Below are 11,955 nucleotides of genomic sequence, written 5' to 3' on the forward strand. Positions count from 1 at the left end.
ACTCCCACTCTTTCAGGTGGGAGATGAATTTCACTGTCCTGTGCGAAATCATCGTCCCACTTATTTTAGACCTGAAGTAGCTTGAAAAAGTTTAATGTTTGCTATCTACGATGGGATTTTCGGACGGCTATATATATATATGAAAAATAAATTACATGCTCTCTAGGTTTAAATGATAAAATAAGGTTCAGCTCCATCTACCGAGTTTTAATAGTAATTAACTGTAATAAGTAATATAACAGTGAATCGCTTCGAGTTGTAAGATTAATATAATAGCCTAGCAGCATTAATTATGATGCAAGGATCCATGACATGTATCCGTGGTTTTCTCTGAAGAGAGAAAACGCGACCACCTCTATTTCAGATTTGAACTAGGACGGCAAATATTTGATGGATCGGTCAGTAAAAGTTACTCTAGCATCTGTTTAATAAACGTACTGTACGTTATATGTCAGACATTCTCGATTTGGCACGCTTTTTGGGAAATACATGAATAGTTTCTGGTAGCATTTCAATATGAGTTGTTCTCACACCATATACTGGTAAACTTAGTAACAAGTGAACCGTTCTTTGACCCGTTAATTAGATGCGATGCATTAAATAACTTGCGATTAACACTATAATCACCAGGGAAGTATGTTGCGCATTAGGAATTTCGTAACGTATTATTTTAAATCAACTCTCTTGCTACGAGATTGACTGCAATATTTGAAAATTAATGCGCTTATTTGGAGTGGATGGTTCCTGAAATTCGGTTCCATTATCCAACAGTTTTAAACAAGAATTTCACTCAGAAACCATCAATGCAGTATCACGTGATTCATTGTTTTTAATTATTAAACCATGTCGTTTTACGTTGATGGTTAAATGGATATCCGCTTATTTGATTCGATGCGCATAATGATGGCAAATGTCTCAAGGGATGCGCAGTGCGGTTGGGTTCATCACTAAAATTTATTAGATACTAGACGAGAGTTATGGCCTTTCCTTGTAACGTTAAACTGAACCAGTGTATCGATTGCACGTAATTAAACTCTACAATCCCCTTTGGAATATTTACCGACTATCTCAAGATTTTATCAACAAACATCTAAGCCCCATTGGAATATCCAGACTATCTCTCAAGATTTTATCAGAATATCAAAGGAAACTGTAAACTTTCCAAGGCGGCATTGTGGGAAGACTGAGAAAGCTTCTGTATTTGTTGTTTTGAAACGTGAATCTAGAAATTACTTTGACTAAGGGATAGTTCAGATAGTAGACAATTTATATAAATTATTTCTTAAAACATTGCAATTTCTCATAAACATATGGGAAAATACTGCAGGACCACTTTCAAATATGCTCTGTTGTGCGACTTGCTAAATTTGATGTGCATTTCCAAAATCTGAAGAACACCAAAGCATACCACGTTTCAAATAGCAGGATTTTCCTCTTATAATTTCTAAGTGTCATTCTTTTACTGACTTGAGAAATTAAAACATAATTGGAAATCCTCTACCTGCACTGATAATTTTCATGTTTACAATTACCATATTTTCTCTTTCTACAAATCAGTTTTGCTCTCCTGACTGGGTCATGGGTTCGACTGCCACTGTCTCATTGATATGCGTGAAGTCTTTAGCGGTTAGATGATTTTCTTCATTCTATGGGAAAAAAACTGGGTGAGAATAATATGAAATATGTAGTGTGATAAAAGTGGCAGAAATATTAATTTATTTGCAACAGCGAATATTGCAGATATTAATGTTTGAAATGGTGCACTATACAACTGCATACTTCAGGAGGGAATTCCTGAAGGCTATCTGGACATTCAATTAGATAGAGGAGTTTGTTGATCCGTGAAAATTGTATAAAAGAATAAGTTATGTGTACGAGATAATACTGCGAACTGTTACATTTTGTAAATGATTTAGCAGAGAACCAGTGATCTGGAGATAAGTGGCAAATCACAGAGATACATAATTTAGTAATAAGTCGGAGAAGTAGATTTTGGTGGATGAATCGGGTGAGAAGAATTTTAATCGACCAAATATATTACTTCTACTATAACTCCTGACGTCGAAATGTGTGTGTCCATTTTAGCAAGCACAATTAATTTTGCAATTTTATTACAATTCTCTATAACGTAAAGATTTAAAAATATTTCTCCAGCACAAGCATTTAAAACTTTAAGTTTAAATTTAAAATCTTTAAAGCATTATAAATTTTAACCAATTTAAACATTTAAAACTGAGAAGATTCTCTAAGCATCTGTGTGGAGGGGAATGTATCGTGAGAGTTATGAAAATAGATTAATAAATATTAATTCGACGAATATACATTTAACAAGGAAGGGGATTTAACGGAATTTTTCTGTTGATTCAGGGAATAGTCCATCGTATAAAAATACGAAGGATTTGCCCACTGTCTATCCTGCGAAGTATCAGAGAATAAATAGGACTATATTCCCTGATACCAAAAATTGCATATGTTGTATAATTGAAAATAAAAAAATAATGGGGCAAAAAACTTTAGAAATGCTACTATTTGTTATTTCTATTTTCTACAGGTTTCGAATTAGCAGGAATTTTCTGCTAATTTGATTAATGTAAGTCAAATAACATCGAACGAAAATGACGTGAAAACTACATTAGAATTATGCTTGATGTAATTTCTTATTTGTTAGCATTTATACAATACCGATATATTACTATTTCAATATTTATTCGTATGAAGTTTCCTCCCTTTTTCTCCCCCGTCCCTATTGGGGCGAGTTGAGCCCCTCATGGCGGGTTAGGTATTTATGGCTGTAGATCGGTGTGTGTTCACGGGTTCGATTTGCCTGTTTGCGAGATGAAAAACGCCAGATAAACTGGCGGAAAAAAACACTACTGCCCGCGCCCAAGTCCGGCTAACTTGACTATGGCTGAGGAAGATCCTCAAATTCCTCACGTCTTCGACGTGAATCGAACCTGGGACACTTTTTCCCCAACCGCGCGGACACTATTTCAGTATATGATATGATATCATTGTTTCGTACAGTTCAATATAATTTCTATACCTGAACACTTGATAAAATTTCTCGTGACGTTCTTATACATGAACTAAGCGTGTTCTTTTCATTTTTGGTAACACGCAATAAAAGCTACACGTATATTAATAAAGAAAACGCGTATCTGCAAAATCTCGCAATGGAGCTTTATAATATAATATAATATACCTAAGCTAATAAAATATTTCTAAATAAGGTAGAATTTTTCTTGGAATCCATGAAAAAACTTGTATTTACAAAACCGTGAAAATAATTACATTCACGCATTCAGTGCAATAGAATAATTCAATAATGCATACGCACATTCACATACACCAAAAATTTCGGAAATGATGAAATATGCTGCTTAATTTTCACAAATAGAAAAACTCTTTTTTTTTTTGCTAATGTAATAAATGAATTCTTTCTTCAAATAAATGGACTTTCTTGTAATTTCTTTTCCATTATTAGATGCTCACTTTATTGTTATGTTAGCTTAAAGCCTAGTAGAAGTTTCATGAGCATAAGCAGTGCAAAGAACCTCCCTCAAAAGAAAGAAATGATGCAACGTAATTCATTGTAAAGCACTCAACTCATTTACGGTATTCATCTACTTGCCATAAAGCTTATAACGAGACAAGTAGTTTCTACTCAACATCCATCCAAAGTTCATGTGCAAACCCTGAATCCAATCTAAACTATCATTTAAGGACTTCAGTCTTCGGCTCATCAAAATGAATAGCAATAGCCCCCCCCCCCCCCCCCCAACACTAAAATATACTGCGGGTTCTGAGATATTTTCTGTGTCGGTCGATATGATCTCTTGCTTGATATTCAAATATTGAATGCTGCATATTTCTGGTTGGTCCTAATAACCACATTAGAACAACTATCTACATGATGGTCACCAGATAATTTTAAATCTATATGGTGTATATGTTTGTTACAGCATATAAAATTGAAAATGAATTGAAAGTGTAATGTTATTTGTAAAGTTAATTAACAAGTTTGTTCCGAGATAATGATATCATCATCACCTGAAAGAACTGTGCAAGATAACATATATTTCATTCAGAGAAACTCGGATTGTTTCCGATAAATTGTTTAGCCTTGGCAATGTTTGCGTCAGCTCCAGCTGTTGCCGGCCTTTCTGACCGCGAGTCATTATTCACATCAGCTTACCCTTTAACAATGTGCAACTCGAAAACTGTGCTCTGTTGCAACGAATCTCTCGTTTATAGCCTGTTGAATGAGATGGAAAATCCGTCATACAACAGCAACTTTTATGTTCAAACTAATATGGATTTCCTATATATGTATATATATATATATATATATATATGTATATATATATATATATATATATATATATATATATATATATATATATAATGATGTGAAAATATTATTGCATTTATATTTCATATAAATGTGAAAATATGTTTATTCTGCAATTATATATTACCTCGTTATTCTTTTCAGGGAAAAAAAAGTTGAACATAAGGACAAAATGAACCGTAACCATTTCGGCTTCGCAAAAGATAATTTTATGGAAGGAAGTTTTCTTTTTCCGCCCTCTAGTTATTTCGACTCAAAAATATATTTTTATGAATAAGGTTTTAAATCAGTCTCATGCTAAGTGCCTATATAACATGTCTCGTGAACCCACACCTACAAGTATATTGAGAGGCAATATTTATGAACATTGGTAAGTTTATTAAATTTCTTCTTTTGAGAATACTTTTCTACTTCCTCAAAATAAATCATTTTGGACAAAAAAAGTGAGATATTAGGATTCTAGCTTCTCATTGGTAGCATTGGAATTCTGACGAAATGGGCACATTTACAAGACCAGGCGCGTGTAATGTGTTCCATGCTAACGCGGCTGATGCCAGTGATCTAGAGGAAGCAAGGAATGCGAATGGAATCTCAGTGGTTCTGTTATTAACTTAACGCAGAGGAATATTTCTCTCTAAGGAGACGTTGGTAATGGCAGCCATTTATGAGAGCAAACATTGGCTACTGACACAAATTTTAGGAATCTCAAGAGAAAAATATATTTCTGCTTCAAAAGTAATGCTTATGTGGAAATTATGTGAGGTTTGTTTAGTATCACTCATGGTAGGTGGAACGCAACTGTCAGCTGTGTCAGTTATTTGGTTTAATTTTTCTGAATACTTTTCATAAGCCATATTTTATGCTGATACACAGACATACTGGGCATTTATGCGCTGTTGTACGTTTTTCTTATTTGTTTTGTATTTCTTGTATTTATTTTGTATTTCGCTGCCTTTGTTGTACGTTTTTCTTTTTTGTTTTGTATTTCCATTTGAACGGCATAATTAGTGTATTGTAATAGTGAAAACATAAGTTATGTATTCGTAGATACTGTGAATCATGCGCTGTGTTATAATCGTACGAAACTATATATATATATATATATTATTATTATTATTATTATGAGAAATCATGGGAATATAGCAGGTATCTCTATTTAAGCTTTATACTATAGATGTATATAGAGATATATGCATAGATAGATAGTCTATATTCAAGTTCTTAATCAGCAGTTGTGTGACATAAAATCAGGTGTAAGCCAAGGATGAACACCATCTCTAATGAAATTTATCATCTATAATGATCATACTCGTATTAGAAAAAATTGGCATTAAATCTGATATCAACATTGTAGGTGTTAATCTGAAGCCTGTTTTATGCAAATATGTTATAATTCTAGTATAAACTCTATAGAGGATTCTTTAACCAAGTTGAATAACAGTTATATGAAATTTGGCATGAAAATCAGAAAATAAAAAGACAGTCTAAGATGACAAGCCAAACGGCTATTTTTTTCTGGCGAGGTTGATAAGTTAAGGGGGATAAAAAAAACAATAATAAAATATTAATAATAAAACAATAATAATAATAAAACAATAAATAGTGAAAAAACAATAGAACAATCAGATCTGTAATGAAGGAGAGTTGAACGAATAAAGTTATATGCAATTAGAGAGAAATTCGTGAGAACACCAATGACTGGAGATTACATTTATGAAAAATAACGGAGAGTACAAAAGGAACTTGATGTGTTAGCATTCAGGAATGTTGGAGCAAAGTAAATCTAAGAGGTTTAGTCAATTAAACGGAATAGGAAAGAAATTGTTAGCAAAATAGGAATTTAATGCGAAGATGGCAGGAAAACCACCCTAAGAAAATATTGAGTGGATTGATATGCTTAGAAATGCAATGAAGGTGGACATATAAAAAACCTCCGTAGAGCAATTGCAAAAACAACGGGACATTGTGCCCTTCGATTGGAAAAGAACTCCGTTCGATTCTCGTCATGACGACAGGAATTTTTATATGAGCTTTTCGATTAAAGGAAGGGAGTCGATCTTATAAGGAGATAACAGGGTTTTCTCACGAACTCAGGATTTTCATTCCGCATGCAGACAAATTGCTCAAAGGCATACGCAGAGTTTACAGAAATAATAATATTAGTGGCAGTTGATTGTGTCGTGGGGTAGATAGTGAATTAAATAGTGTAGATGACGGGATTGTTTGAAGTGTAGTGTCCTGTAATGAGTCCTGTGGTACCGCCTTTATGTGGTACCTCCTTGGAGGTACCACATAATAATGGGATCTGTAATATTCGAGTCCTGGCATATAACAGATTAATTTAGAACAGAATCGTCGAAGGAAGTCAGTAATAATATAAACTTCTCCTGTAGTGTGATCGCAGTATCCTGCGAATACCTTGATGGTACATATCACTGCCTCAGGTCATTATTTTGATTCCTCTAAAAGTGTCTCGCTATAGAAATCTTTAAAGCGCTGTCACTCAGAGAAAGCTTTGCAACAACATAAGACAACCCTTCCATAGCTCTGAAGTAACATCTAAAGAAACGCTTGCCAATTTTGTTTCACTACTTCTTTCTGTCCGCATTCAAAATCATAAAGTAGCAGATCTATAATTTCAAAACATATCCTAAATAATGTTCAGAATGCTTCATTACAAGCTGAAGAACGGACGGGAGCTCGCTAGAATGCACACAGTGCTTCTCTAGGACAGGTTCATAGGAGGAAAAGTATCCAAGCTGGACGATTTCCGTTTCTCCCAAACTTTCGCATAACACAAGACTGTCTGGCAAAAAAGGGAAGACGCTGTTAATGCTCCTTATATTAACAGTAACAATTTAAAATTGGATGATCTTGTTATATGCTAGAACAATGACGTACTTCACTTATTTTCCTCGTTAATATTAAAGTATATTGAATTGTAAATAATCTTCTAATTCCACGAATGAAAGTATGAAAATAAGTGAGTCAGATTGGGCAGTGTACAGTCATCACTGATGCTACTAAAACCTTCATGGTGTAAAAATAGTTCTGCCCCTTAGTAATTTGTGTTCTTAGGTCACTTCACTTTATCTGTTTTACGGATAATTATATCTTTACCTTGAAGCCCGAGATAGCCACAGCGGCCTCGATTGTAAAGGTTAAGTTAAAGCAATTTTGCATCCTTGAATCCTATTTTAGGTCTTTCAGTAGCAGAAAAGCATAAGTCTGTGATATGAAAACCAAAACTTTTTGTTGTCTCGAGACCACAAACTTTTTATTATTATTATTATTATTATTTTAGTTAAGGGACGTCGTCCTAGCTTGCTTTTTTCTCCCTCATAAAACTTAGCTTGATGTGGTAACTCAGCAGAAGGCTATAGATATTTCTATACCTTATACTGACGGTGACGTGTTGTAGTGATGAGAAATTCCTGTGAATTCCTGAGAAATTCCTCAGGTGGTGTCAAATAGTACAAGATACAAAGAACTGAAGTTTTTTTCTTAAAGTGGGAAGGTCAAAAAGCAACCAAAAATACTCCAGCTTTCTACCTTTTTTGTAATGCAGATGACATTAAGTTTCAAGCTGTAGGAATAAAATTCTCCTCCAAAAACTTCTATAATATCTAAAGGAAGGGTCCCAATAGTTCCCCCTAATCACGCGCTAAATTGTAAAGAAATTTCTTTGTAGTGTTAAAGCATTTTGTTAAATCGTTTTAAAATAAGGAAATGTAAGCTCTGGGACAGCGAATCATCTAAATACGGTGCATTTCATACTTCTTTTACCCAATCATATTATCAAGCTCTGTTTGAAACTATGAAATATTTGCATAAAAACATTCACATATCCTATTCATTTCATTTCTTCCCTAATACTCAAAATTTTCATAATGGGTGTTGAATATTTATAAAAAAAAAAGACTAATGTAACGAAACATTATTTCACTCTCTCTCTCTCTCTCTCTCTCTCTCTCTCTCTCGGTTGAAATTGTTTCCCTTTTGTCACGTGATGTAATATACAGTAACATGCGATTGCTCTGAGCGATAAACTTAAATAAACATATAAAGAAAGGCCCATTCTCATGTATTTTTGAAAAGAACCAAAGGGACTATGCATGAATGTATGCATCGTGTTATTGATGTCATTATCTACCGTTCGTACCTGCTTACTGAGCTGACGACTACACGATGATTTACGAACATATCAAACCGAGGAGCGATTACGAAATCACAGAAAGATGTAAAAAAACGAAGATCAACACACACATTTATTTTCGTACTCTTTGTAGATTTTTATGCGTTTGGTTTTGTATCCAGCCTCATACCGAATCATAAAAATAACGAAAGCTGTCAGCAGAAATGAGAGAGATATTGTGGTCTCAACATGCCAACAAAAGAATGTATTGAGAGAACGGAGGAATGAGAAAAAAAGCATTAGTGTCACACCGAGATGTGCTAGAAATGAATTCTCTCCTATTGCGGTGAATTCTACTTCACATTGATTATATCTGTTACCAAAGATGTCTTTGTATGGTTTCTTCGTATGTGGTTTTTCTTTTGTGTGGGGCAGCTATAACGCTCCTGAGCTATGAAAAGTTGAAATGGAAAATCGACGAGCAAATGAAATTAAAATTTCGTACATCGTTATATTTAGATCTGCAACATTACTTTGTGAATTAAAAATTACAATCACTTTTTTAAAGAAAATAATAATGCAGGTGTGACAATGAAATAATAGTAAGCTACTTATATAAGAAGAGATCAGTATTATAATATCAGGTCAACATTACAACTTCAATAGGTCTGTTTCGAATCGTACCAAAAGTAAATTAGCGGTTAAAATGCATAAAATGAGTCATAATATAAAACCTCTTCAAAAATTACCCATCAGATCCGCATTTAACTTGCATGAGTAATATTTTAATCACAACCGAAAGAAGGGGTCATAAATTGTATAAAATACTTATTAATATTTAATTATAATTAAACAGAGATGTTTGCTGCGTGGTCATCATGAATAAATAAAATTCTTGGAGGGACTGAATAGAATTCTATGATTGTAAAATTTTAACGCAGCTACAGATAGTTTCCTAAAGTCTAAACATTTCATGAGGAGGACAGAAAATAACATTCGGAGAATATTCCAGGAATTCTATTTACTCGAGTCGCATTCCTACAGGCTTAAGTACTTCGGAACTACAGATGTTTGCAACGCAAATTCGCGATCAATAAAGGGACGAAAGGAAAGTAGGTTTTCTTGTCAGAAACGCAATGGAAGAAGCAAAAGACTTAGGAAATATACACGCCCACCAGTACCATGCTCGGAAGAAAAATAAATCCTGTTTTTTTTTTTCTTTCTGCAATACCATGATAGATACATAACTTAATATTTACACTAATGGTATACAAAGCTATATTTTTGCTCGGAGAATAGATACTCGATGATACATTAATCCAGTAATACATTATTAACTTATCCACATGTACGCATGAGCGTGACCCATGAGGAACATGTGCTCAAGATCCTAAAAACCTTGATATTTTAAGCATAATGATGTATCAAAAGAATTACGAAAGAACATATATAAAGAAACAAACAGAAATGGATATGCGAAGATTTTATACCGCATAATTCGCAGCGCTATCAGACGTGATTGTAATGGTGATATTTATATATTTCTTTTCTCTAGATTTCTATTCTTGATATCGATTACCCAAAAATCTCTTTATTTTCTAAATTAATTTACTCGTTATTATTGTTTTCTTAATGTTAATTAATTTAATTATATTCATGAATTAAACATTCTTTTCGTGGAAATATCCTACGTGTAAATATGCTTCTAGAGAAATGTAGGTTTTTCATCTTTGAGCGAAATATATATCACCCGCCATGAATATATTGAAGATAAAATAGATCCTGTCACTTCTCTACCATTACGCGACCTGTACCTGTCGAGTGTGCTGCCGTCTGCTGTGATTTATGAATATTTCACTGAGTATGGTGATTACCGAATCAAACAGACTTGTAGAATCAGAATGCAGAGACGCATTTATTTTCCAATTCCTTAGAAGAAAAATTTTATATATTTTGTTTTGTGAGCTGTCTTGTATTGAATCGCAAGAATAATGATAGCTGTACAGATAAATGGCACGGCATTGCTGGATCCAGAAACCGACAATGGAACGTATTTCTAAAATAAAGGGCAGGGTGCTTTATATGTCGGGCATTGCTACATAATTAATAGGATAATTATTTTCGTTGAGAAATTTTAGGAATGCATTATTAAAAAGCTCTTAGATCCTTCCGCTCAGCACCGATAATTGTAATACTTCTAATGCTTTACAGTTAACTAGAAGGTGTCTAACATTACATACATAGAATGTAATGTCTATCCTAATCTACAAAATATACTAAACCAAAAAGAGAAGACAAATAAATATAACAAAGTCGAAACTAACGATAATTCTCTTAACATGAGTTTGCCCATGACTTTATTTTTATTTTCAAAGCGCGATTTTAAAGTTGTTATTTTTATCCAGGGATAACGATAGTTTATATTTATTATTAATATCTAGAAGCAAAGTAAACCTCGATTATTTATGCTAATTTCAATTGCACAAAGCATTTCTGCGAATGAATAAAGGAAAGTTAAATAATGCTGATTACATTATTCTTTCACAGTCCATATTGAATGTATGAACAGATGCTACACTAAAGTGTTTGTATGCTGCAATAAAATAGGCCAATCAGGCCGTAAAATTTTAGTATGGTTGACTTAAGTTGTGGGTTCGAGTCCTTCACTGGAGATGAATGTTTCTAAAACCCTGTTCTGGACTAGCTTGTATAGCTTCTTGAGTTTATAAGGACTGTGTTTCACTATGCAAAGTGATCATTTGGGAAGGCATTTAAAGTCTTGGATATACCATCAAGAGTAACAGAAGAAATTTTTCTCAGGTCATTGGGAAGAAAACACTGATATCAGCCATTCCTTGTTGAATTTTTATTTTTAGTTTACCATAAATCTAGTAATGAGTAGAGAAGCACGAATGGCCACAAAAGACTGATAAATCGAAGCTGCTGGAGAAATTACTGTTTGATTGCAAATAATTACCGAGAAGTCCACATCAGGATTACTTCTGCCTGGCAGTAGTAATGTTAGTTTTTCAGTGTGTGAAGAATTCAGTCCAAAGTGCATATTCAAGCCAAAGAACCACTCAGAGTCAGTGAATACTCTTCTTAACCTTTACGATGCTCTTCTTAACCTTTAGGAAGCCTAAAGGAAGGAATCATCACTATTTTTTTAATTAAATACGGTGATGGCACTGTAATTTAAATTGATATAGTTATTGTTTACATATTATTAAATAACTTAAAGAAAATCGAAATGTTATTGTGTTACGATAACTGCTAACCGATGTGCCTCAATATATCGAGACCCATATCCTAAAGCAAGGCGATGCTGGACATTCGTCAACATTTACATGCACATTTTCATTTATAAATCGAAATAGTCGCTTGAGAAGTAATTCTTGCTGTTAGGTCTGCGGTTTAGGAGCCTTAAAAGAATGCTGACGTCTAGAGTACCATAAAACTCATCAACTGT

Source organism: Typopeltis vanoorti, chromosome 11 (assembly GCF_054136105.1).
Source record: "Typopeltis vanoorti isolate ZY-2024b chromosome 11, IOZ_Tvanoo_1.0, whole genome shotgun sequence".
NCBI classification, from domain to species: Eukaryota; Metazoa; Arthropoda; class Arachnida; order Uropygi; family Thelyphonidae; genus Typopeltis; species Typopeltis vanoorti.